Source organism: Cucurbita maxima, unplaced genomic scaffold, assembly GCF_002738345.1.
Source record: "Cucurbita maxima cultivar Rimu unplaced genomic scaffold, Cmax_1.0 Cma_Scf00133, whole genome shotgun sequence".
In the NCBI taxonomy this organism is placed as follows: domain Eukaryota; kingdom Viridiplantae; phylum Streptophyta; class Magnoliopsida; order Cucurbitales; family Cucurbitaceae; genus Cucurbita; species Cucurbita maxima.
The window spans coordinates 171,311-196,679 of NW_019272149.1; the positions used below are offsets into that span (position 1 = coordinate 171,311).

The window sequence follows — 25,369 nt, forward strand, 5'->3', positions numbered from 1 at the left end:
ATTTGAAATTGGATTACTTGTTCCGAATCTTCGATTGATAAAATCTAGAGCGTTGACAATGGATCACATTTTCTAAAGACGATTGGTAAAATCTGGAGCGTTAACAAATAATTTTTTTTTATGAGTAGTCTTAGTGATACAATGGAGAGTATTTCCGCTTGTCATTCGAGTTATTATGTTCCAGAGGTCATTGTAATACAAGGGCGAGCAGTCCTGCTTGTCACTCATGACCAAAGTTTGATCCCAAACAATAACAAGTTTAATCTTGTTTTTACAATTTTAGTCGGATTCAAAATTGAATTACTTTTCGTAACGGCCGTGGATAAAATCTGGTTTGTTAACAATTGTTATATTTTTCGAAAGTCGTCGTTGTAGAGTGGTGAGTACTCCCATGAGTTTGATCCCTCAGCGATGATTTTTAATTTCCTTTTGAATTCGAAATTCGGTAGTGGTGAACCAGACTATTTGGGTTTTTTTCCCAACATCGAAATTCGGGATTGGATTTCTTTTTCTCTCGTGCTTTAACAAATAATATATTTTTNTCAGAGGTCGATGCAATACAGTAGTGAGTATTCCCGCTTGTCACTCGAGAGACCTGAGTTTGAACCCCGACAATAATAAGCTTAATTTTCTTTTGAAAATTTGCACCGCATTTGAAATTGGATTACTTGTTCCGAATCTTTGATTGATAAAATCTAGAGCGTTGACAATGGATCACATTTTCTAAAGACGATTGGTAAAATCTGGAGCGTTAACAAATAATTTATTTTTTATGAGTCGTTTTAGTGGTACAATGGGGAGTATTTCCGCTTGTCATTCGAGTTATTATGTTCCAGAGGTCGTTGTAATACAAGGGCGAGCATTCCTGCTTGTCACTCAGTGACCCAAGTTTGATCCCGAACAATAACAAGTTTAATCTTGTTTTTACAATTTTAGTCGGATTCAAAATTGAATTACTTTTCGTAACGGCCGTGGATAAAATCTGGTTTGTTAACAATTGTTATATTTTTCGAAAGTCGTCGTTGTAGAGTGGTGAGTACTCCCACGAGTTTGATCCCCCGCAGCGACGATTTTTAATTTTCTTTTGAATTCAAAATTCGGTAGTGGTGAACCGGATGATTTGGGTTTGTTTCCCAACAACGAAATTCGGGATTGGATTCCTTTTTCTCTCGTGTGTTAACAAATAATATATTTTTCAGAGGTCGATGCAATACAGTAGTGAGTATTCCCGCTTGTCACTCGAGAGACCTGAGTTTGAACCCCGACAATAATAAGCTTAATTTTCTTTTGAAAATTTGCACCGCATTTGAAATTGGATTACTTGTTCCGAATCTTTGATTGATAAAATCTAGAGCGTTGACAATGGATCACATTTTCTAAAGACGATTGGTAAAATCTGAAGCGTTAACAAATAATTTATTTTTTATGAGTCGTTTTAGTGGTAAACTGGGGCGTATTTCCACTTGTCACTCGAGTTATTATGTTCCAGAGGTCGTTGTAATACAAGGGCGAGAATTCCAGCTTCTAACTGAGTGACCCAAGTATGATCCCGAACAATAACAAGTTTAATCTTGTTTTTAGAATTTTAGTCGGATTCCAAATTGAATTACATTTTGTAACGGCGACGGATAAAATATGGTTTGTTAACAAATATTATATTTTTCGAAAGCCGTCGTTGTAGAGTGGTGAGTACTCCCACAGTTTGATCCCCCGCAGCGACGATTTTTAAATTTCTTTTGAATTCAAAATTCGGTAGTGGTGAACCGGATGATTTGGGATTGTTTCCCAACAACGAAATTCGGGATTGGATTCCTTTTTCTCTCGTGTGTTAACAAATAACACATTTTTCAGAGGTCGATGCAATACAGTAGTGAGTATTCCCGCTTGTCACTCGAGAGACCTGAGTTTGTACCCCGACAATAATAAGCTTAATTTTCTTTTGAAAAAATTGAACCGCATTTGAAATTGGATTACTTGATCCGAATCTTCGATTGATAAAATCTAGACCGTGGACAATGGATCGCTTTTTCTAAAGACGATTGGTAAAATCTGTCACATTAAGAAATAATTTATTTTTTATGAGTCATTGTAGTATACTGGTGAGTATTCCTTCTTGTCATGTAGGTGACCCGGGTTCGATCCCCGACAAATGACGATTTTAATTGTTTTCTTTCCATAATTTTAACGGAACTTGAAATTGGACAGCGGTCAACTTATCATGCCTGTAGTTTGGGTTCAATCCCCAACAAACGGTAGTTTGAAAAGAAACGAACCCGGCAATAGCGATTTTAGTTGTTTTCTTTCTGTAATTTTAACAGAGCTCGAAATTGGACAGCGGTGAACTTATCATGCCTGCAGTTTGGGTTCGATCCCCAACAACGGTAGTTTGAAAAGAAAGTCGGCTAAACAATTGTTTATGAAATCTTGTGTGTTAACATATAATATGTTTTCAGAGGTCCTTGTAGTGGTACAGTGGTGAGTATTTCCGCTTGTCACTCGAGTTATTATGTTCCAAAGGTCGTTGTAATACAAGGGCGAGCATTCCTGCTTGCACTCGAGTGACATGAGTTTGATCCCGAACAACAACAAGTTTAATCTTGTTATGACAATTTTAGTCGCATTCAAAATTGGATTACTTTTTATAACGGCGATTCATAAAATCTGATGTGTTAACCAATATTATATTTGCCAAAGTCGTCGTTGTAGAGTGGTGAGTATTCCTGCGAATTCCTGCTTGCACTCGAGTGACATGAGTTGGATCCCGAACAACAACAACTTTAATCTTGTTTTGACAATTTTAGTCGCATTCAAAATTGGATTACTTTTTATAACGGCGATTCATAAAATCTGATGTGTTAACCAATATTATATTTGCCAAAGTCGTCGTTGTAGAGTGGTGAGTATTCCTGCGAATTCCTGCTTGCACTCGAGTGACATGAGTTTGATCACGAACAACAAGTTTAATCTTGTTTTGACAATTTTAGTCGCATCCAAAATTGGATTACTTTTTGTAACGGCGATTGATAAAATATGATGTTTTAACAAATATTATATTGTTCAAAGTCGTCGTTGTAGAGTGGTGAGTATTCCTGCGAGTTTGATCTGCCGCAGCAGACTGTTTTTTATTTTCTTTTGAATTTGAAATTCGGGATTGGATTCCTTTTTCTCCCGTGTGTTTACAAATAATATATTTTTCAGAGCTCGATGTAATACAGTAGTGAGTATTCCCGCTTGTCACTCGAGAGACCTGAGTTTGAACCCCGACATTTATAAGCTTAATTTTCTTTTGAAAATTTGCACCGCATTTGAAATTGGATTACTTGTACCCCGACATTTATAAGCTTAATTTTCTTTTGAAAATTTGCACCGCATTTGAAATTGGATTACTTGTCCCGAATCTTCGATTGATAAAATCTAGAGCGTTGACAATGGATCACTATTTCTAAAGACGATTGGTAAAATCTGTAGCGTTAAGAAATAATTTATTTTTTATGAGTCGTTGGAGTATAGTGGTGAGTATTCCTGCTTGTCACGTAGGTGACTCGGGTTCGATCCCTAGCCATAGCGATTTTAGTTATTTTCTTTCCGTAATTTTAAAGGAACTCGAAATTGGACAGCGGTAAACTTATCATGCCTGTAGTTTGGGTTCGATCGCAAACAACGGTAGTTTGAAAAGAAAGTCGGCTAAACAACTGTTTATGAAATCTTGTGTGTTAACATATAATATGTTTTCAGAGGTCGTTGTAGTGGTACAGTGGTGAGTATTTCCGCTTGTCACTCGAGTTATTATGTTCCAAAGGTCGTTGTAATACAAGGGCGAGCATTCCGGCTTGCACTCGAGTGACATGAGTTTGATCCCGAACAACAACAAGTTTAATCTTGCTTCGACAATTTTAGTCGCATTCAAAATTGGATTACTTTTTGTAACGGCGATTGATAAAATCTGATGTGTTAACAAATATTATATTGTTCAAAGTCGTCGTTGTAGAGTGGTGAGTATTCCTGCGAGTTTGATCCGCCGCAGCAGACTGTTTTTAATTTTCTTTTGAATTTGAAATTCGGGATTGGATTCCTTTTTCTCCCGTGTGTTTACAAATAATATATTTTTCAGAGGTCGATGTAATACAGTAGTGAGTATTCCCGCTTGTCACTCGATAGACATGAGTTTGAACCCCGACAATAATAAGTTTAATTTTCTTTTGACAATTTTCACCGGATTTGAATTTGGATTACTTGTTCCGAATCTTCGATTGATAAAATCTAGAGCGTTGACAATGGATCGCTTTTTCTAAAGACGATTGGTAAAATCTGGAGCGTTAAGAAATAATTTGTTTTTTATGAGTCGTTGTAGTATAGTGGTGAGTATTCCTGCCTGTCACGCAGGTGACCCGGGTTCGATCCCCGGCAACGGCGATTTTAGTTGTTTTCTTTCCGTAATTTTAACGGAACTCGAAATTGGACAGCGGTGAACCTGTCATGCCGGTAGTTTGGGATCGATCCCCAACAACGGTAGTTTGAAAAGAAAGTCGGCTAAACAACTGTTTATGAAATCTTGTGTGTTAACATATAATATGTTTTCAGAGGTCGTTGTAGTGGTACAGTGGTGAGTATTTCCGCTTGTCACTCGAGTTATTATGTTCCAAAGGTCGTTGTAATACAAGGGCGAGCATTCCGGCTTGCACTCGAGTGACATGAGTTTGATCCCGAACAACAACAAGTTTAATCTTGCTTCGACAATTTTAGTCGCATTCAAAATTGGATTACTTTTTGTAACGGCAAAGGTCGTTGTAATACAAGGGCGAGCATTCCTGCTTGCACTCGAGTGACATGAGTTTGATCCCGAACAACAACAAGTTTAATCTTGCTTCGACAATTTTAGTCGCATTCAAAATTGGATTACTTTTTGTAACGGCGATTGATAAAACCTGATGTGTTAACAAATATTATATTGTTCAAAGTCGTCGTTGTAGAGTAGTGAGTATTCCTGCGAGTTTGATCCGCCGCAGCAGACTGTTTTTAATTTTCTTTTGAATTTGGAATTCGGGATTGGATTCCTTTTTCTCCTGTGTGTTTACAAATAATATATTTTTCAGAGGTCGATGTAATACAGTAGTGAGTATTCCCGCTTGTCACTCGATAGACATGAGTTTGAACCCCGACAATAATAAGTTTAATTTTCTTTTGACAATTTTCACCGGATTTGAATTTGGATTACTTGTTCCGAATCTTCGATTGATAAAATCTAGAGCGTTGACAATGGGTCGCTTTTTCTAAAGACGATTGGTAAAATCTGGAGCGTTAAGAAATAATTTATTTTTTATGAGTCGTTGTAGTATAGTGGTGAGTATTCCTGCCTGTCACGCAGGTGACCCGGGTTCGATCCCCGGCAACGGCGATTTTAGTTGTTTTCTTTCCGTAATTTTAATGGAACTCGAAATTGGACAGCGGTGAACCTGTCATGCCGGTAGTTTGGGATCGAACCCCAACAACGGTAGTTTGAAAAGAAAGTTGGCTAAACAATTGTTTATGAAATCTTGTGTGTTAACATATAATATGTTTTCAGAGGTCGTTGTAGTGGTACAGTGGTGAGTATTTCCGCTTGTCACTCGAGTTATTATGTTCCAAAGGTCGTTGTAATACAAGGGCGAGCATTCCTGCTTGCACTCGAGTGACATGAGTTTGATCCCGAACAACAACAAGTTTAATCTTGCTTCGACAATTTTAGTCGCATTCAAAATTGGATTACTTTTTGTAACGGCGATTGATAAAACCTGATGTGTTAACAAATATTATATTGTTCAAAGTCGTCGTTGTAGAGTAGTGAGTATTCCTGCGAGTTTGATCCGCCGCAGCAGACTGTTTTTAATTTTCTTTTGAATTTGGAATTCGGGATTGGATTCCTTTTTCTCCTGTGTGTTTACAAATAATATATTTTTCAGAGGTCGATGTAATACAGTAGTGAGTATTCCCGCTTGTCACTCGATAGACATGAGTTTGAACCCCGACAATAATAAGTTTAATTTTCTTTTGACAATTTTCACCGGATTTGAATTTGGATTACTTGTTCCGAATCTTCGATTGATAAAATCTAGAGCGTTGACAATGGATCGCTTTTTCTAAAGACGATTGGTAAAATTTGGAGCGTTAAGAAATAATTTAATTTTTTATGAGTCGTTGTAGTATAGTGGTGAGTATTCCTGCCTGTCACGCAGGTGACCCGGGTTCGATCCCCGGCAACGGCGATTTTAGTTGTTTTCTTTCCGTAATTTTAACGGAACTCGAAATTGGACAGCGGTGAACCTGTCATGCCGGTAGTTTGGGATCGATCCCCAACAACGGTAGTTTGAAAAGAAAGTCGGCTAAACAATTGTTTATGAAATCTTGTGTGTTAACATATAATATGTTTTCAGAGGTCGTTGTAGTGGTACAGTGGTGAGTATTTCCGCTTGTCACTCGAGTTATTATGTTCCAAAGGTCGTTGTAATACAAGGGCGAGCATTCCGGCTTGCACTCGAGTGACATGAGTTTGATCCCGAACAACAACAAGTTTAATCTTGTTTTGACAATTTTAGTCGCATTCAAAATTGGATTACTTTTTGTAACGACGATTGATAAAATCTGATGTGTTAACAAATATTATATTGTTCAAAGTCGTCGTTGTAGAGTAGTGAGTATTCCTGCGAGTTTGATCCGCCGCAGCAGACTGTTTTTAATTTTCTTTTGAATTTGGAATTCGGGATTGGATTCCTTTTTCTCCTGTGTGTTTACAAATAATATATTTTTCAGAGGTCGATGTAATACAGTAGTGAGTATTCCCGCTTGTCACTCGATAGACATGAGTTTGAACCCCGACAATAATAAGTTTAATCTTCTGTTGACAATTTTTACCGGATTTGAATTTGGATTACTTGTTCCGAATCTTCGATTGATAAAATCTAGAGCGTGTACAATGGATCGCTTTTTCTAAAGACGATTGGTAAAATCAAGAGCGTTAAGAAATAATTTTTTTTTATGAGTGGTTGTAGTATAGTGGTGAGTATTCCTTCCTGTCACGCAAGTGACCTGGGTTTGATTCCCTGGCAACTGCGATTTTAGTTGTTTTCTTTCCGTAATTTTAATGGAACTCGAAATTGGACAGCGGTGAACCTGTCATGCCGGTAGTTTGGGATCGAACCCCAACAACGGTAGTTTGAAAAGAAAGTTGGCTAAACAATTGTTTATGAAATCTTGTGTGTTAACATATAATATGTTTTTAGAGGTCGTTGTAGTGGTACAGTGGTGAGTATTTCCGCTTGTCACTCGAGTTATTATGTTCCAAAGGTCGTTGTAATACAAGGGCGAGCATTCCTGCTTGCACTCGAGTGACATGAGTTTGATCCCGAACAACAACAAGTTTAATCTTGTTTTGACAATTTTAGTCGCATTCAAAATTGGATTACTTTTTGTAACGGCGATTGATAAAATCTGATGTGTTAACAAATATTATATTGTTCAAAGTCATCGTTGTAGAGTCGTGAGTATTCCTGCGAGTTTGATCCGCCGCAGCAGACTGTTTTTAATTTTTTTTTTGAATTTGAAATTCGGGATTTGATTCCTTTTTCTCTTGTGTGTTTACAAATAATATATTTTTCAGAGGTCGATGTAATACAGTAGTGAGTATTCCCGCTTGTCACTCGAGTTATTATGTTCCAAAGGTCGTTGTAATACAAGGGCGAGCATTCCTGCTTGCACTTGAGTGACATGAGTTTGATCCCGAACAACAACAAGTTTAATCTTGTTTTGACAATTTTACTCGCATTCAATATTGGATTACATTTTGTAACGGCGATTGATAAAATCTGATGTGTTAATAATTATTAGATTGTTCAAAGTCGTCGTTGTAGAGTGGTGAGTATTCGTGTGAGTTTGATCCGTCGCAGCAGACTGTTTTTATATTTCTTTTGAATTTCAAATTCGGGATTGGATTCCTTTTTCTCCCGTATGTTTACAAATAATATATTTTTCTGAGGTCAATGTAATACAGTAGTGAGTATTCCCGCTTGTCACTCGATAGACATGAGTTTGAACCCCGACAATAATAAGTTTAATTTTCTTTTGACAATTGTTACCGAATTTTAATTTAGATTACTTGTTCCGAATCTTCGATTGATAAAATCAAGAGCGTGTACAATGGATCACTTTTTCTAAAGACGATTTGAAAAATCTGGAGCGTTAAGAAATAATTTCTTTTTTATGAGTGGTTGTAGTATAGTGGTGAGTATTCCTGCTTGTCACGCAGGTGACCCAGGTTTGATCCCCGGCAACAGCGATTTTAGTTGTTTTCTTTCCATAATTTTAACGGAACTCGAAATTGGACAGTGGTGAACCTGTCATGCCGGTAGTTTGAAAATAAAGTCCACTAAACAATTGTTTATGAAATCTTGTGTTAACATATAATATGTTTTCAGAGGTCCTTGTAGTGGTACAGTGGTGAGTATTTCCGCTTGTCACTCAATTTATTATGTTCCAAAGATCGTTGTAATACAAGGGCGAGCATTTCTGCTTGCACTCGAGTGACATGAGTTTGATCCCGAACAACAACAAGTTTAATCTTGTTTTGACAATTTTAATCGCATTCAAAATGGATTACTTTTTGTAACGGCGATTGATAAAACCTGATGTGTTAACAAATATTATATTGTTCAAAGTCGTCGATGTAGAGTGGTGAGTATTCCTGCGAGTTTGATCCGCCGCAGCAGACTGTTTTTAATTTTCTTTTGAATTTGAAATTTTGGATTGGATTCCTTTTTCTCCCGTGTGTTTACAAATAATATATTTTTCAGAGGTCGATGTAATACAGTAGTGAGTATTCCCGCTTGTCACTCGATAGACATGAGTTTGAACCCCGACAATAATAAGTTTAATTTTCTTTTGACAATTTTCACTGGATTTGAATTTGGATTACTTGTTCCGAATCTTCGATTGATAAAATCTAGAGCGTTGACAATGGATCGCTTTTTCTAAAGACGATTGGTAAAATCTGGAGCGTTAAGAAATAATTTATTTTTTATGAGTCGTTGTAGTATAGTGGTGAGTATTCCTGCCTGTCACGCAGGTGACCCGGGTTCGATCCCCGGCAACGGCGATTTTAGTTGTTTTCTTTCCGTAATTTTAACGGAACTCGAAATTGGACAGTGGTGAACCTGTCATGCCGGTAGTTTGGGATCGAACCCCAACAACGGTAGTTTGAAAAGAAAGTTGGCTAAACAATTGTTTATGAAATCTTGTGTGTTAACATATAATATGTTTTCAGAGGTCGTTGTAGTGGTACAGTGGTGAGTATTTCCGCTTGTCACTCGAGTTATTATGTTCCAAAGGTCGTTGTAATACAAGGGCGAGCATTCCTGCTTGCACTCGAGTGACATGAGTTTGATCCCGAACAACAACAAGTTTAATCTTGTTTTGACAATTTTAGTCGCATTCAAAATGGATTACTTTTTGTAACGGCGATTGATAAAACCTGATGTGTTAACAAATATTATATTGTTCAAAGTCGTCGATGTAGAGTGGTGAGTATTCCTGCGAGTTTGATCCGCCGCAGCAGACTGTTTTTAATTTTCTTTTGAATTTGAAATTCGGGATTGGATTCCTTTTTCTCCCGTGTGTTTACAAATAATATATTTTTCAGAGGTCGATGTAATACAGTAGTGAGTATTCCCGCTTGTCACTCGATAGACATGAGTTTGAACCCCGACAATAATAAGTTTAATTTTCTTTTGACAATTTACACTGGATTTGAATTTGGATTACTTGTTCCAAATCTTCGATTGATAAAATCTAGAGCGTTGACAATGGATCGCTTTTTCTAAAGACGATTGGTAAAATCTGGAGCATTAAGAAATAATTTGTTTTTTACGAGTCGTTGTAGTATAGTGGTGAGTATTCCTGCTTGTCACGTAGGTGACTCGGGTTCGATCCCCGACAATGGCGATTTTAGTTGTTTTCTTTCCGTAATTGTAACGGAACTCGAAATTGTACAGTGGTGAACCTGCCATGCCGGTAGTTTGGGATCGGATCCGCAACAACGGTAGTTTGAAAAGAAAGTTGGCTAGACAATTGTTTATGAAATCTTGTCTGTTAACATATATTATGTTCCAAAGGTCCTTGTAATACAAGGGCGAGCATTCCTACTTGCACTCGAGTGACATGAGTTTGATCCCGAACAACAACAAGTTTAATCTTGTTTTGACAATTTTAGTCGCATTCAAAATTGGATTACTTTTTGTAACAGCGATTGATAAAATCAGATGTGTTAACAAATATTATATTGTTCAATGTCGTCGTTGTAGAGTGGTGGGTATTCCTGCGAGTTTGATCCGCCGCAGCAGACTGTTTTTAATTTTCTTTTGAATTTGAAATTCGGGATTGGATTCCTTTTTCTCCTGTGTGTTTACAAATAATATATTTTTCAGAGGTCGATGTAATACAGTAGTGAGTATTCCCGCTTGTCACTCGATAGACATGAGTTTGAACCCCGACAATAATAAGTTTAATTTTCTTTTGACAACTTTCACCGGATTTAAATGTGGATTACTTGTACCGAATCTTCGATTGATAAAATCTAGAGCGTTGACAATGGATCACTTTTTCTAAAGACGATTGGTAAAATCTGAAGAGTTAACAAATAATTTATTTTTTATGAGTCGTTTTAGTGGTAAACTGAGGAGTATTTCCGCTTTTCATTAGAGTTATTATGTTCTAGAGGTCGTTGTAATACAAGGGCGAGCATTCCAGCTTGTAACTCAGTGACCCAAGTATGATCCCGAACAATAACAAGTTTAATCTTGTTTTTAGAATTTTAGTCGTATTCCAAATTGATTTACTTTTTGTAACGGCGATTGATAAAATCTGGTTTGTTAACAAATATTATATTTTTCGATAGCCGTCGTTGTAGAGTGGTGACTACTCCCACGAGTTTGATCCCCCGCAGCGACGATTTTTTAAATTTCTTTTGAATTCGAAATTCGGTATTGCTGAACCGGTTGGGTTCGTTTCCCAACAACGAAATTCGGGATTGGATTCCTTTTTCTCTCGTGTGTTAACAAATAATACATTTTTCAGAGGACGATGTAATAGAGTAATGAGTATTCTCGCTTGTCAATCGAGAGACATGAGTTTGTACCCCGACAATAATAAGCTTAATTTTCTTTTGAAAATTTGCACCGCATTTGAAATTGGATTACTTGTTCCGAATCTTCGATTGATAAAATCTAGAGCGTTGACAATGGATCACATTTTCTAAAGACGATTGGTAAAATCTAGAGCGTTAACAAATAATTTATTTTTTATGAGTCGTCTTAGTGATACAATGGTGAATTCAAATTTCGGTAGTGGTGAACCGGACTATTTGGGTTTGTTTCCCAACAAAGAAATTCGGGATTGGATTCCTTTTTCTCTCGTGTGTTAACAAATAATATATTTTTCAGAGGTCGATGTAATACAGTAGCGAGTATTCCCGCTTGTCACTCGAGAGACCTGAGTTTGAACCCCGACAATAATAAGCTTAATTTTCTTTTGAAAATTTGCACCGCATTTGAAATTGGATTACTTGTTCCGAATCTTCGATTGATAAAATCTAGAGCGTTGACAATGGATCACATTTTCTAAAGACGATTGGTAAAATCTGGAGCGTTAACAAATAATTTATTTTTTATGAGTCGTCTTAGTGATACAATGGTGAATTCAAATTTCGGTAGTGGTGAACCGGACTATTTGGGTTTGTTTCCCAACAAAGAAATTCGGGATTGGATTCCTTTTTCTCTCGTGTATTAACAAATAATACATTTTTCAGAGGTCGATGTAATACAGTAGCGAGTATTCCCGCTTGTCACTCGAGAGACCTGAGTTTGAACCCCGACAATAATAAGCTTAATTTTCTTTTGAAAATTTGCACCGCATTTGAAATTGGATTCCTTGTTCCGAATCTTCGATTGATAAAATCTAGAGCGTTGACAATGGATCTCTTTTTCTAAAGACGATTGGTAAAATCTGGAGAGTTAACAAATAATTTATTTTTTATGAGTCATTTTAGTGGTAAACTGGGGAGTCTTTCCGCTTTTCATTCGAGTTATTATGTTCCAGAGGTCGTTGTAATACAAGGGCGAGCATTCCAGCTTGTAACTCAGTGACCCAAGTATGATCCCGAACAATAACAAGTTTAATCTTGTTTTTAGAATTTTAGTCGGATTCCAAATTGAATTACTTTTTGTAACAGCGATTGATAAAATCTGGTTTGTTAACAAATATTATATTTTTCGATAGCAGTCGTTGTAGAGTGGTGACTACTCCCACGAGTTTGATCCCCCGCAGCGACGAATTTTAAATTTCTTTTTAATTCGAAATTCGGTATTGGCGAACCGGACTATTTGGGTTCGTTTCCCAACAATGAAATTCGGGATTGGATTCCTTTTTCTATCGTGTGTTAACAAATAATACATTTTTCAGAGGACGATGTAATAGAGTAATGAGTATTCCCGCTTGTCACTCGAGAGACATGAGTTTGAACCCCGACAATAATAAGCTTAATTTTCTTTTGAAAATTTGCACCGCATTTGAAATTGGATTACTTGTTCCGAATCTTCGATTGATAAAATCTAGAGCGTTGACAATCGATCACATTTTCTAAAGACGATTGGTAAAATCTGGAGCGTTAACAAATAATTTATTTTTTATAAGTCGTCTTAGTGATACAACGGTGAATTCAAATTTCGGTAGTGGTGAACCGGACTATTTGGGTTTGTTTCCCAACAAAGAAATTTGGGATTGGATTCCTTTTTCTCTCGTGTGTCAACAAATAATACATTTTTCAGAGGTCGATGTAATACAGTAGTGAGTATTCCCGCTTGTCACTCGAGAGACCTGAGTTTGAACCCCGACAATAATAAGCTTAATTTTCTTTTGAAAATTTGCACCGCATTCTAAATTGGATTCCTTGTTCCGAATCTTCGATTGATAAAATCTAGAGAGTTGACAATGGTTCTCTTTTTCTAAAGACGATTGGTAAAATCTGGAGAGTTAACAAATAATTTATTTTTTATGAGTCATTTTAGTGGTAAACTGGGGAGTCTTTCCGCTTTTCATTCGAGTTATTATGTTCCAGAGGTCGTTGTAATACAAGGGCGAGCATTCCAGCTTGTAACTCAGTGACCCAAGTATGATCCCGAACAATAACAAGTTTAATCTTGTTTTTAGAATTTTAGTCGGATTCCAAATTGAATTACTTTTTGTAACAGCGATTGATAAAATCTGGTTTGTTAACAAATATTATATTTTTCGATAGCAGTCGTTGTAGAGTGGTGACTACTCCCACGAGTTTGATCCCCCGCAGCGACGAATTTTAAATTTCTTTTGAATTCGAAATTCGGTATTGGCGAACCGGACTATTTGGGTTCGTTTCCCAACAATGAAATTCGGGATTGGATTCCTTTTTCTATCGTGTGTTAACAAATAATACATTTTTCGGAGGACGATGTAATAGAGTAATGAGTATTCCCGCTTGTCACTCGAGAGACATGAGTTTGTACCCCGACAATAATAAGCTTAATTTTCTTTTGAAAATTTGCACCGCATTTGAAATTGGATTACTTGTTCCGAATCTTCGATTGATAAAATCTAGAGCGTTGACAATGGATCACATTTTCTAAAGACGATTGGTAAAATCTGGAGCGTTAACAAATAATTTATTTTTTATGAGTCGTCTTAGTGATACAACGGTGAATTCAAATTTTGGTAGTGGTGAACCGGACTATTTGGGTTTGTTTCCCAACAAAGAAATTCGGGATTGGATTCCTTTTTCTCTCGTGTGTTAACAAATAATACATTTTTCAGAGGTCGATGTAATACAGTAGCGAGTATTCCCGCTTGTCACTCGAGAGACCTGAGTTTGAACCCCAACAATAATAAGCTTAATTTTCTTTTGAAAATTTGCACCGCATTTGAAATTGGATTCCTTGTTCCGAATCTTCGATTGATAAAATCTAGAGCGTTGACAATGGATCACTTTTTCTAAAGACGATTGGTAAAATCTGGAGAGTTAACAAATAATTTATTTTTTATGAGTCATTTTAGTTGTAAACTGGGGAGTATTTCCGCTTTTCATTCGAGTTATTATGTTCCAGAGGTCGTTGTAATACAAGGGCGAACATTCCAACTTGTAACTCAGTGACCCAAGTATGATCCCGAACAATAACAAGTTTAATCTTGTTTTTAGAATTTTAGTCGGATTCCAAATTGAATTACTTTTTGTAACAGCGATTGATAAAATCTGGTTTGTTAACAAATATTATATTTTTCGATAGCCGTCGTTGTAGAGTGGTGACTACTCCCACGAGTTTGATCCCCCGCAGCGACGAATTTTAAATTTCTTTTGAATTCGAAATTCGGTATTGGCGAACCGGACTATTTGGGTTCGTTTCCCAACAATGAAATTCGGGATTGGATTCCTTTTTCTATCGTGTGTTAACAAATAATACATTTTTCGGAGGACGATGTAATAGAGTAATGAGTATTCCCGCTTGTCACTCGAGAGACATGAGTTTGTACCCCGACAATAATAAGCTTAATTTTCTTTTGAAAATTTGCACCGCATTTGAAATTGGATTACTTGTTCCGAATCTTCGATTGATAAAATCTAGAGCGTTGACAATGGATCACATTTTCTAAAGACGATTGGTAAAATCTGGAGCGTTAACAAATAATTTATTTTTTATGAGTCGTCTTAGTGATACAACGGTGAATTCAAATTTCGGTAGTGGTGAACCGGACTATTTGGGTTTGTTTCCCAACAAAGAAATTTGGGATTGGATTCCTTTTTCTCTCGTGTGTTAACAAATAATACATTTTTCAGAGGTCGATGTAATATAGTAGCGAGTATTCCCGCTTGTCACTCGAGAGACCTGAGTTTGAACCCCGACAATAATAAGCTTAATTTTCTTTTGAAAATTTGCACCGCATTTGAAATTGGATTCCTTGTTCCGAATCTTCGATTGATAAAATCTAGAGCGTTGACAATGGATCACTTTTTCTAAAGACGATTGGTAAAATCTGGAGAGTTAACAAATAATTTATTTTTTATGAGTCATTTTAGTTGTAAACTGGGGAGTATTTCCGCTTTTCATTCGAGTTATTATGTTCCAGAGGTCGTTGTAATACAAGGGCGAACATTCCAACTTGTAACTCAGTGACCCAAGTATGATCCCGAACAATAACAAGTTTAATCTTGTTTTTAGAATTTTAGTCGGATTCCAAATTGAATTACTTTTTGTAACAGCGATTGATAAAATCTGGTTTGTTAACAAATATTATATTTTTCGATAGCCGTCGTTGTAGAGTGGTGACTACTCCCACGAGTTTGATCCCCCGCAGCGACGAATTTTAAATTTCTTTTGAATTCGAAATTCGGTATTGGCGAACCGGACTATTTGGGTTCGTTTCCCAACAATGAAATTCGGGATTGGATTCCTTTTTCTATCGTGTGTTAACAAATAATACATTTTTCGGAGGACGATGTAATAGAGTAATGAGTATTCCCGCTTGTCACTCGAGAGACATGAGTTTGTACCCCGACAATAATAAGCTTAATTTTCTTTTGAAAATTTGCACCGCATTTGAAATTGGATTACTTGTTCCGAATCTTCGATTGATAAAATCTAGAGCGTTGACAATGGATCACATTTTCTAAAGACGATTGGTAAAATCTGGAGCGTTAACAAATAATTTATTTTTTATGAGTCGTCTTAGTGATACAACGGTGAATTCAAATTTCGGTAGTGGTGAACCGGACTATTTGGGTTTGTTTCCCAACAAAGAAATTTGGGATTGGATTCCTTTTTCTCTCGTGTGTTAACAAATAATACATTTTTCAGAGGTCGATGTAATACAGTAGCGAGTATTCCCGCTTGTCACTCGAGAGACCTGAGTTTGAACCCCGACAATAATAAGCTTAATTTTCTTTTGAAAATTTGCACCGCATTTGAAATTGGATTCCTTGTTCCGAATCTTCGATTGATAAAATCTAGAGCGTTGACAATGGATCACTTTTTCTAAAGACGATTGGTAAAATCTGGAGAGTTAACAAATAATTTATTTTTTATGAGTCATTTTAGTTGTAAACTGGGGAGTATTTCCGCTTTTCATTCGAGTTATTATGTTCCAGAGGTCGTTGTAATACAAGGGCGAACATTCCAACTTGTAACTCAGTGACCCAAGTATGATCCCGAACAATAACAAGTTTAATCTTGTTTTTAGAATTTTAGTCGGATTCCAAATTGAATTACTTTTTGTAACAGCGATTGATAAAATCTGGTTTGTTAACAAATATTATATTTTTCGATAGCCGTCGTTGTAGAGTGGTGACTACTCCCACGAGTTTGATCCCCCGCAGCGACGAATTTTAAATTTCTTTTGAATTCGAAATTCGGTATTGGCGAACCGGACTATTTGGGTTCGTTTCCCAACAATGAAATTCGGGATTGGATTCCTTTTTCTATCGTGTGTTAACAAATAATACATTTTTCGGAGGACGATGTAATAGAGTAATGAGTATTCCCGCTTGTCACTCGAGAGACATGAGTTTGTACCCCGACAATAATAAGCTTAATTTTCTTTTGAAAATTTGCACCGCATTTGAAATTGGATTACTTGTTCCGAATCTTCGATTGATAAAATCTAGAGCGTTGACAATGGATCACATTTTCTAAAGACGATTGGTAAAATCTGGAGCGTTAACAAATAATTTATTTTTTATGAGTCGTCTTAGTGATACAACGGTGAATTCAAATTTCGGTAGTGGTGAACCGGACTATTTGGGTTTGTTTCCCAACAAAGAAATTTGGGATTGGATTCCTTTTTCTCTCGTGTGTTAACAAATAATACATTTTTCAGAGGTCGATGTAATACAGTAGTGAGTATTCCCGCTTGTCACTCGAGAGACCTGAGTTTGAACCCCGACAATAATAAGCTTAATTTTCTTTTGAAAATTTGCACCGCATTTGAAATTGGATTACTTGTTCCGAATCTTCGATTGATAAAATCTAGAGCGTTGACAATGGATCACTTTTTCTAAAGACGATTGGTAAAATCTGGAGCGTTAACAAATAATTTATTTTTTATGAGTCGTTTTAGTGGTACAATGGGGAGTATTTCCGCTTGTCATTCGAGTTATTATGTTCCAGAGGTCGTTGTAATACAAGGGCGAGCATTCCTGCTTGTCACTCAGTGACCCAAGTTTGATCCCGAACAATAACAAGTTTAATCTTGTTTTTACAATTTTAGTCGGATTCAAAATTGAATTACTTTTTGTAACGGCGATGGATAAAATCTGGTTTGTTAACAAATATTATATTTTTCGATAGCCGTCGTTGTAGAGTGGTGACTACTCCCACGAGTTTGATCCCCCGCAGCGACGATTTTTAATTTTCTTTTGAATTCGAAATTCGGTAGTGGTGAACCGGATGATTTGGGTTTGTTTCCCAACAACGAAATTCGGGATTGGATTCCTTTTTCTCTCGTGTGTTAACAAATAATATATTTTTCAGAGGTCGATGTAATACAGTAGTGAGTATTCCCGCTTGTCACTCGAGAGACCTGAGTTTGAACCCCGACAATAATAAGCTTAATTTTCTTTTGAAAATTTGCACCGCATTTGAAATTGGATTACTTGTTCCGAATCTTCGATTGATAAAATCTAGAGCGTTGACAATGGATCACATTTTCTAAAGACGATTGGTAAAATCTGGAGCGTTAACAAATAATTTATTTTTTATGAGTCGTTTTAGTGGTACAATGGGGAGTATTTCCGCTTGTCATTCGAGTTATTATGTTCCAGAGGTCGTTGTAATACAAGGGCGAGCATTCCTGCTTGTCACTCAGTGACCCAAGTTTGATCCCGAACAATAACAAGTTTAATCTTGTTTTTACAATTTTAGTCGGATTCAAAATTGAATTACTTTTCGTAACGGCCGTGGATAAAATCTAGTTTGTTAACAATTATTATATTGTTCGAAAGTCGTCGTTGTAGAGTGGTGAGTACTCCCATGAGTTTGATCCCCCAGCGATGATTTTTAATTTCCTTTTGAATTCGAAATTCGGTAGTGGTGAACCAGACTATTTGGGTTTTTTTTCCCAACATCGAAATTCGGGATTGGATTTCTTTTTCTCTCGTGCTTTAACAAATAATATATTTTTCAGAGGTCGATGCAATACAGTAGTGAGTATTCCCGCTTGTCACTCGAGAGACCTGAGTTTGAACCCTGACAATAATAAGCTTAATTTTCTTTTGAAAATTTGCACCGCATTTGAAATTGGATTACTTGTTCCGAATCTTCGATTGATAAAATCTAGAGCGTTGACAATGGATCACATTTTCTAAAGACGATTGGTAAAATCTGGAGCGTTAACAAATAATTTATTTTTTATGAGTCGTTTTAGTGGTACAATGGGGAGTATTTCCGCTTGTCATTCGAGTTATTATGTTCCAGAGGTCGTTGTAATACAAGGGCGAGCATTCCTGCTTGTCACTCAGTGACCAAAGTTTGATCCCAAACAATAACAAGTTTAATCTTGTTTTTACAATTTTAGTCGGATTCAAAATTGAATTACTTTTTGTAACGGCTATGGATAAAATCTAGTTTGTTAACAAATATTATATTTTTCGAAAGTCGTCGTTGTAGAGTGGTGAGTACTCCCATGAGTTTGATCCCCCAGCGATGATTTTTAATTTCCTTTTGAATTCGAAATTCGGTAGTGGTGAACCAGACTATTTGGGTTTTTTTTCCCAACATCGAAATTCGGGATTGGATTTCTTTTTCTCTCGTGCTTTAACAAATAATATATTTTTCAGAGGTCGATGCAATACAGTAGTGAGTATTCCCGCTTGTCACTCGAGAGACCTGAGTTTGAACCCTGACAATAATAAGCTTAATTTTCTTTTGAAAATTTGCACCGCATTTGAAATTGGATTACTTGTTCCGAATCTTTGATTGATAAAATCTAGAGCGTTGACAATGGATCACATTTTCTAACGACGATTGGTAAAATCTGGAGCGTTTGATAAAATCTAGAGCGTTGACAATGGATCACATTTTCTAACGACGATTGGTAAAATCTGGAGCGTTAACAAATAATTTATTTTTTATGAGTCGTTTTAGTGGTAAACTGGGGAGTATTTCCACTTGTCACTCGAGTTATTATGTTCCAGAGGTCGTTGTAATACAAGGGCGAGAATTCCATCTTCTAACTGAGTGACCCAAATATGATCCCGAACAATAACAAGTTTAAACTTGTTTTTAGAATTTTAGTCGGATTCCAAATTGAATTACATTTTGTAACCGCGATGGATAAAATCTGGTTTGTTAACAAATATTATATTTTTCGAAAGCCGTCGTTGTAGAGTGGTGAGTACTCCCACAGTTTGATCCCCCACAGCGACGATTTTTAAATTTCTTTTGAATTCAAAATTCGGTAGTGGTGAACCGGATGATTTGGGATTGTTTCCCAACAACGAAATTCGGGATTGGCTTCCTTTTTCTCTCGTGTGTTAACAAATAACACATTTTTCAGAGGTCGATGCAATACAGTAGTGAGTATTCCCGCTTGTCACTCGAGAGACCTGAGTTTGTACCACGACAATAATAAGCTTAATTTTCTTTTGAAAAAATTGCACCGCATTTGAATTGGAGAGTTTGTACCACGACAATAATAAGCTTAATTTTCTTTTGAAAAAATTGCACCGCATTTGAATTGGATTACTTGATCCGAATCTTCGATTGATAAAATCTAGACCGTGGACAATGGATCACTTTTTCTAAAGACGATTGGTAAAATCTGTCGCATTAAGAAATAATTTATTTTTTATGAGTTGTTGTAGTATGCTGGTGAGCATTCCTGCTTGTCATGTAGGTGACCCGGGTTCGATCCCCGGCAATGACGATTTTAGTTGTTTTCTTTCCATAATTTTAACGGAGCTCGAAATTGGACAGCGGTGAACTTATCATGCCTGCAGTTTGGGTTCGATCCCCAACAACGGTAGTTTGAAAAGAAAGTCGGCTAAACAATTGTTTATGAAATCTTGTGTGTTAACATATAATATGTTTGCAGTTTGGGTTCGATCCCCAACAACGGTAGTTTGAAAAGAAAGTCGGCTAAACAATTGTTTATGAAATCTTGTGTGTTAACATATAATATGTTTTCAGAGGTCCTAGTAGTGGTACAGTGGTGAGTATTTCCGCTTGTCACTCGAGTTATTATGTTCCAAAGGTCGTTGTAATACAAGGGCGAGCATTCCTGCTTGCACTTGAGTGACATGAGTTTGATCCCGAACAACAACAAGTTTAATCTTGTTATGACAATTTTAGTCGCATTCAAAATTGGATTACTTTTTGTAACGGGGATTCATAAAATCTGATGTGTTAACAAATATTATATTTGCCAAAGTCGTCGTTGTAGAGTGGTGAGTATTCCTGCGAATTCCTGCTTGCACTCGAGTCACATGAGTTTGATCCCGAACAACAAGTTTAATATTGTTTTGACAATTTTAGTCGCATCCAAAATTGGATTACTTTTTGTAACGGCGATTGATAAAATCTGATGTTTTAACAAATATTATATTGTTCAAAGTCGTCGTTGTAGAGTGGTGAGTATTCCTGCGAGTTTGATCTGCCGCAGCAGACTGTTTTTTATTTTCTTTTGAATTTGAAATTCGGGATTGGATTCCTTTTTCTCCCGTGTGTTTACAAATAATATATTTTTCAGAGGTCGATGTAATACAGTAGTGAGTATTCCCGCTTGTCACTCGATAGACATGAGTTTGAACCCCGACAATAATAAGTTTAATTTTCTTTTGACAATTTTCACCGGATTTGAAATTGGATTACTTGTTCCGAATCTTCGATTGATAAAATCTAGAGCGTTGACAATGGATCGCTTTTTCTAAAGACGATTGGTAAAATCTGGAGCGTAAAGAAATAATTTATTTTTTATGAGTCGTTGTAGTATAGTGGTGAGTATTCCTGCCTGTCACGCAGGTGACCCGGGTTCGATCCCCGGCAACGGCGATTTTAGTTGTTTTCTTTCCGTAATTTTAACGGAACTCGAAATTGGACAGCGGTGAACCTGTCATGCCGGTAGTTTGGGTTCGATCCCCAACAACGGTAGTTTGAAAAGAAAGTCGGCTAAACAATTGTTTATGAAATCTTGTGAGTTAACATATAATATGTTTTCAGAGGTCGTTGTAGTGGTACAGTGGTGAGTATTTCCGCTTGTCACTCGAGTTATTATGTTCCAAAGGTCGTTGTAATACAAGGGCGAGCATTCCTGTTTGCACTCGAGTGACATGAGTTTGATCCCGAACAACAACAACTTTAATCTTGTTTTGACAATTTTAGTCGCATTCAAAATTGGATTACTTTTTGTAACGGCGATTGATAAAATCAGATGTGTTAACAAATATTATATTGTTCAAAGTCGTCGTTGTAGAGTGGTGAGTATTCCTGCGAGTTTGATCCGCCGCAGCAGACTGTTTTTAATTTTCTTTTGAATTTGAAATTCGGGATTGGATTCCTTTTTCTCCCGTGTGTTTACAAATAATATATTTTTCAGAGGTCGATGTAATACAGTAGTGAGTATTCCCGCTTGTCACTCGATAGACATGAGTTTGAACCCCGACAATAATAAGTTTAATTTTCTTTTGACAATTTTCACCGGATTTGAATTTGGATTACTTGTTCCGAATCTTCGATTGATAAAATCTAGAGCGTTGACAATGGGTCGCTTTTTCTAAAGACGATTGGTAAAATCTGGAGCGTTAAGAAATAATTTATTTTTTATGAGTCGTTGTAGTATAGTGGTGAGTATTCCTGCCTGTCACGCAGGTGACCCGGGTTCGATCCCCGGCAACGGCGATTTTAGTTGTTTTCTTTCCGTAATTTTAACGGAACTCGAAATTGGACAGCGGTGAACCTGTCATGCCGGTAGTTTGGGATCGAACCCCAACAACGGTAGTTTGAAAAGAAAGTTGGCTAAACAATTGTTTATGAAATCTTGTGTGTTAACATATAATATGTTTTCAGAGGTCGTTGTAGTGGTACAGTGGTGAGTATTTCCGCTTGTCACTCGAGTTATTATGTTCCAAAGGTCGTTGTAATACAAGGGCGAGCATTCCTGCTTGCACTCGAGTGACATGAGTTTGATCCCGAACAACAACAAGTTTAATCTTGTTTTGACAATTTTAGTCGCATTCAAAATTGGATTACTTTTTGTAACGGCGATTGATAAAATCTGATGTGTTAACAAATATTATATTGTTCAAAGTCGTCGTTGTAGAGTGGTGAGTATTCCTGCGAGTTTGATCCGCCGCAGCAGACTGTTTTTAATTTTCTTTTGAATTTGAAATTCGGGATTGGATTCCTTTTTCTCCCGTGTGTTTACAAATAATATATTTTTCAGAGGTCGATGTAATACAGTAGTGAGTATTCCCGCTTGTCACTCGATAGACATGAGTTTGAACCCCGACAATAATAAGTTTAATTTTCTTTTGACAATTTTCACCGGATTTGAATTTGGATTACTTGTTCCGAATCTTCGATTGATAAAATCTAGAGCGTTGACAATGGGTCGCTTTTTCTAAAGACGATTGGTAAAATCTGGAGCGTTAAGAAATAATTTATTTTTTATGAGTCGTTGTAGTATAGTGGTGAGTATTCCTGCCTGTCACGCAGGTGACCCGGGTTCGATCCCCGGCAACGGCGATTTTAGTTGTTTTCTTTCCGTAATTTTAACGGAACTCGAAATTGGACAGCGGTGAACCTGTCATGCCGGTAGTTTGGGATCGAACCCCAACAACGGTAGTTTGAAAAGAAAGTTGGCTAAACAATTGTTTATGAAATCTTGTGTGTTAACATATAATATGTTTTCAGAGGTCGTTGTAGTGGTACAGTGGTGAGTATTTCCGCTTGTCACTCGAGTTATTATGTTCCAAAGGTCGTTGTAATACAAGGGCGAGCATTCCTGCTTGCACTCGAGTGACATGAGTTTGATCCCGAACAACAACAAGTTTAATCTTGTTTTGACAATTTTAGTCGCATTCAAAATTGGATTACTTTTTGTAACGGCGATTGATAAAATCTGATGTGTTAACAAATATTATATTGTTCAAAGTCGTCGTTGTAGAGTGGTGAGTATTCCTGCGAGTTTGATCCGCCGCAGCAGACTGTTTTTAATTTTCTTTTGAATTTGAAATTCGGGATTGGATTCCTTTTTCTCCCGTGTGTTTACAAATAATATATTTTTCAGAGGTCGATGTAATACAGTAGTGAGTATTCCCGCTTGTCACTCGATAGACATGAGTTTGAACCCCGACAATAATAAGTTTAATTTTCTTTTGACAATTTTCACCGGATTTGAATTTGGATTACTTGTTCCGAATCTTCGATTGATAAAATCTAGAGCGTTGACAATGGGTCGCTTTTTCTAAAGACGATTGGTAAAATCTGGAGCGTTAAGAAATAATTTATTTTTTATGAGTCGTTGTAGTATAGTGGTGAGTATTCCTGCCTGTCACGCAGGTGACCCGGGTTCGATCCCCGGCAACGGCGATTTTAGTTGTTTTCTTTCCGTAATTTTAACGGAACTCGAAATTGGACAGCGGTGAACCTGTCATGCCGGTAGTTTGGGATCGAACCCCAACAACGGTAGTTTGAAAAGAAAGTTGGCTAAACAATTGTTTATGAAATCTTGTGAGTTAACATATAATATGTTTTCAGAGGTCGTTGTAGTGGTACAGTGGTGAGTATTTCCGCTTGTCACTCGAGTTATTATGTTCCAAAGGTCGTTGTAATACAAGGGCGAGCATTCCTGCTTGCACTCGAGTGACATGAGTTTGATCCCGAACAACAACAAGTTTAATCTTGTTTTGACAATTTTAGTCGCATTCAAAATTGGATTACTTTTTGTAACAGCGATTGATAAAATCAGATGTGTTAACAAATATTATATTGTTCAAAGTCGTCGTTGTAGAGTGGTGGGTATTCCTGCGAGTTTGATCCGCCGCAGCAGACTGTTTTTAATTTTCTTTTGAATTTGAAATTCGGGATTGGATTCCTTTTTCTCCCGTGTGTTTACAAATAATATATTTTTCAGAGGTCGATGTAATACAGTAGTGAGTATTCCCGCTTGTCACTCGATAGACATGAGTTTGAACCCCGACAATAATAAGTTTAATTTTCTTTTGACAATTTTCACCGGATTTGAAATTGGATTACTTGTTCCGAATCTTCGATTGATAAAATCTAGAGCGTTGACAATGGATCGCCTTTTCTAAAGACGATTGGTAAAATCTGGAGCGTAAAGAAATAATTTATTTTTTATGAGTCGTTGTAGTATAGTGGTGAGTATTCCTGCCTGTCACGCAGGTGACCCGGGTTCGATCCCCGGCAACGGCGATTTTAGTTGTTTTCTTTCCGTAATTTTAACGGAACTCGAAATTGGACAGCGGTGAACCTGTCATGCCGGTAGTTTGGGTTCGATCCCCAACAACGGTAGTTTGAAAAGAAAGTCGGCTAAACATTTGTTTATGAGATCTTGTGTGTTAACATATAATATGTTTTCAGAGGTCGTTGTAGTGGTACAGTGGTGAGTATTTCCGCTTGTCACTCGATTTATTAAGTTCCAAAGGTAGTTGTAATACAAGGGCGAGCATTCCTACTTGCACTCGAGTGACATGAGTTTGATCCCGAACAACAACAAGTTTAATCTTGTTTTGACAATGTCAGTCGCATTCAAAATTGGATTACTTTTTGTAACGGCTATTGATAAAATCCGATGTGTTAACAAATATTATATTGTTCAAAGTCGTCGTTGTAGAGTGATGAGTATTCCGGCGAGTTTGATCCGCCGCAGCAGACTGTTTTTAATTTTCTTTTGAATTTGAAATTCGGGATTGGATTCCTTTTTCTCCCGTGTGTCTACAAATAATATATTTTTCAGAGGTCGATGTAATACAGTAGTGAGTATTCGCGCTTGTCACTCGATAGACATGAGTTTGAACCCCGGCAATAATAAGTTTAATTTTCTTTTGACAATTTTCATCGGATTTAAATTTGGATTACTTGTTCCGAATCTTCGATTGATAAAATCTAGAGCGTTGACAATGGGTCGCTTTTTCTAAAGACGATTGGTAAAATCTGGAGCGTAAAGAAATAATTTATTTTATATGAGTCGTTGTAGTATAGTGGTGAGTATTCCTGCCTGTCACGCAGGTGACCCGGGTTCGATCCCCGGCAACGGCGATTTTAGTTGTTTTCTTTCCGTAATTTTAACGGAACTCGAAATTGGACAG

General features: G+C 36.9%; 10 non-coding genes across 10 annotated transcripts; all 10 read left to right on the top strand.

Moving 5' to 3' along the window:
- The first annotated feature begins 4,341 nt into the window (after positions 1 to 4,341).
- Positions 4,342 to 4,413, top strand: TRNAD-GUC. The gene has a single exon. It is a non-coding gene; the product is annotated as a tRNA-Asp (tRNA).
- A 910-nt stretch (positions 4,414 to 5,323) lies between these two features.
- Positions 5,324 to 5,395, top strand: TRNAD-GUC. The gene has a single exon. It is a non-coding gene; the product is annotated as a tRNA-Asp (tRNA).
- Positions 5,396 to 6,170: 775 nt separating this feature from the next.
- TRNAD-GUC lies at positions 6,171 to 6,242 on the top strand. The gene has a single exon. It is a non-coding gene; the product is annotated as a tRNA-Asp (tRNA).
- A 2,810-nt stretch (positions 6,243 to 9,052) lies between these two features.
- On the top strand, positions 9,053 to 9,124 carry TRNAD-GUC. Its single transcript has one exon. It is a non-coding gene; the product is annotated as a tRNA-Asp (tRNA).
- An 11,893-nt stretch (positions 9,125 to 21,017) lies between these two features.
- On the top strand, positions 21,018 to 21,089 carry TRNAD-GUC. Its single transcript has one exon. It is a non-coding gene; the product is annotated as a tRNA-Asp (tRNA).
- A 774-nt stretch (positions 21,090 to 21,863) lies between these two features.
- On the top strand, positions 21,864 to 21,935 carry TRNAD-GUC. The gene has a single exon. It is a non-coding gene; the product is annotated as a tRNA-Asp (tRNA).
- A 774-nt stretch (positions 21,936 to 22,709) lies between these two features.
- TRNAD-GUC lies at positions 22,710 to 22,781 on the top strand. The gene has a single exon. It is a non-coding gene; the product is annotated as a tRNA-Asp (tRNA).
- Positions 22,782 to 23,555: 774 nt separating this feature from the next.
- Positions 23,556 to 23,627, top strand: TRNAD-GUC. The gene has a single exon. It is a non-coding gene; the product is annotated as a tRNA-Asp (tRNA).
- Positions 23,628 to 24,401: 774 nt separating this feature from the next.
- On the top strand, positions 24,402 to 24,473 carry TRNAD-GUC. The gene has a single exon. It is a non-coding gene; the product is annotated as a tRNA-Asp (tRNA).
- A 774-nt stretch (positions 24,474 to 25,247) lies between these two features.
- Positions 25,248 to 25,319, top strand: TRNAD-GUC. The gene has a single exon. It is a non-coding gene; the product is annotated as a tRNA-Asp (tRNA).
- Positions 25,320 to 25,369: the final 50 nt, after the last annotated feature.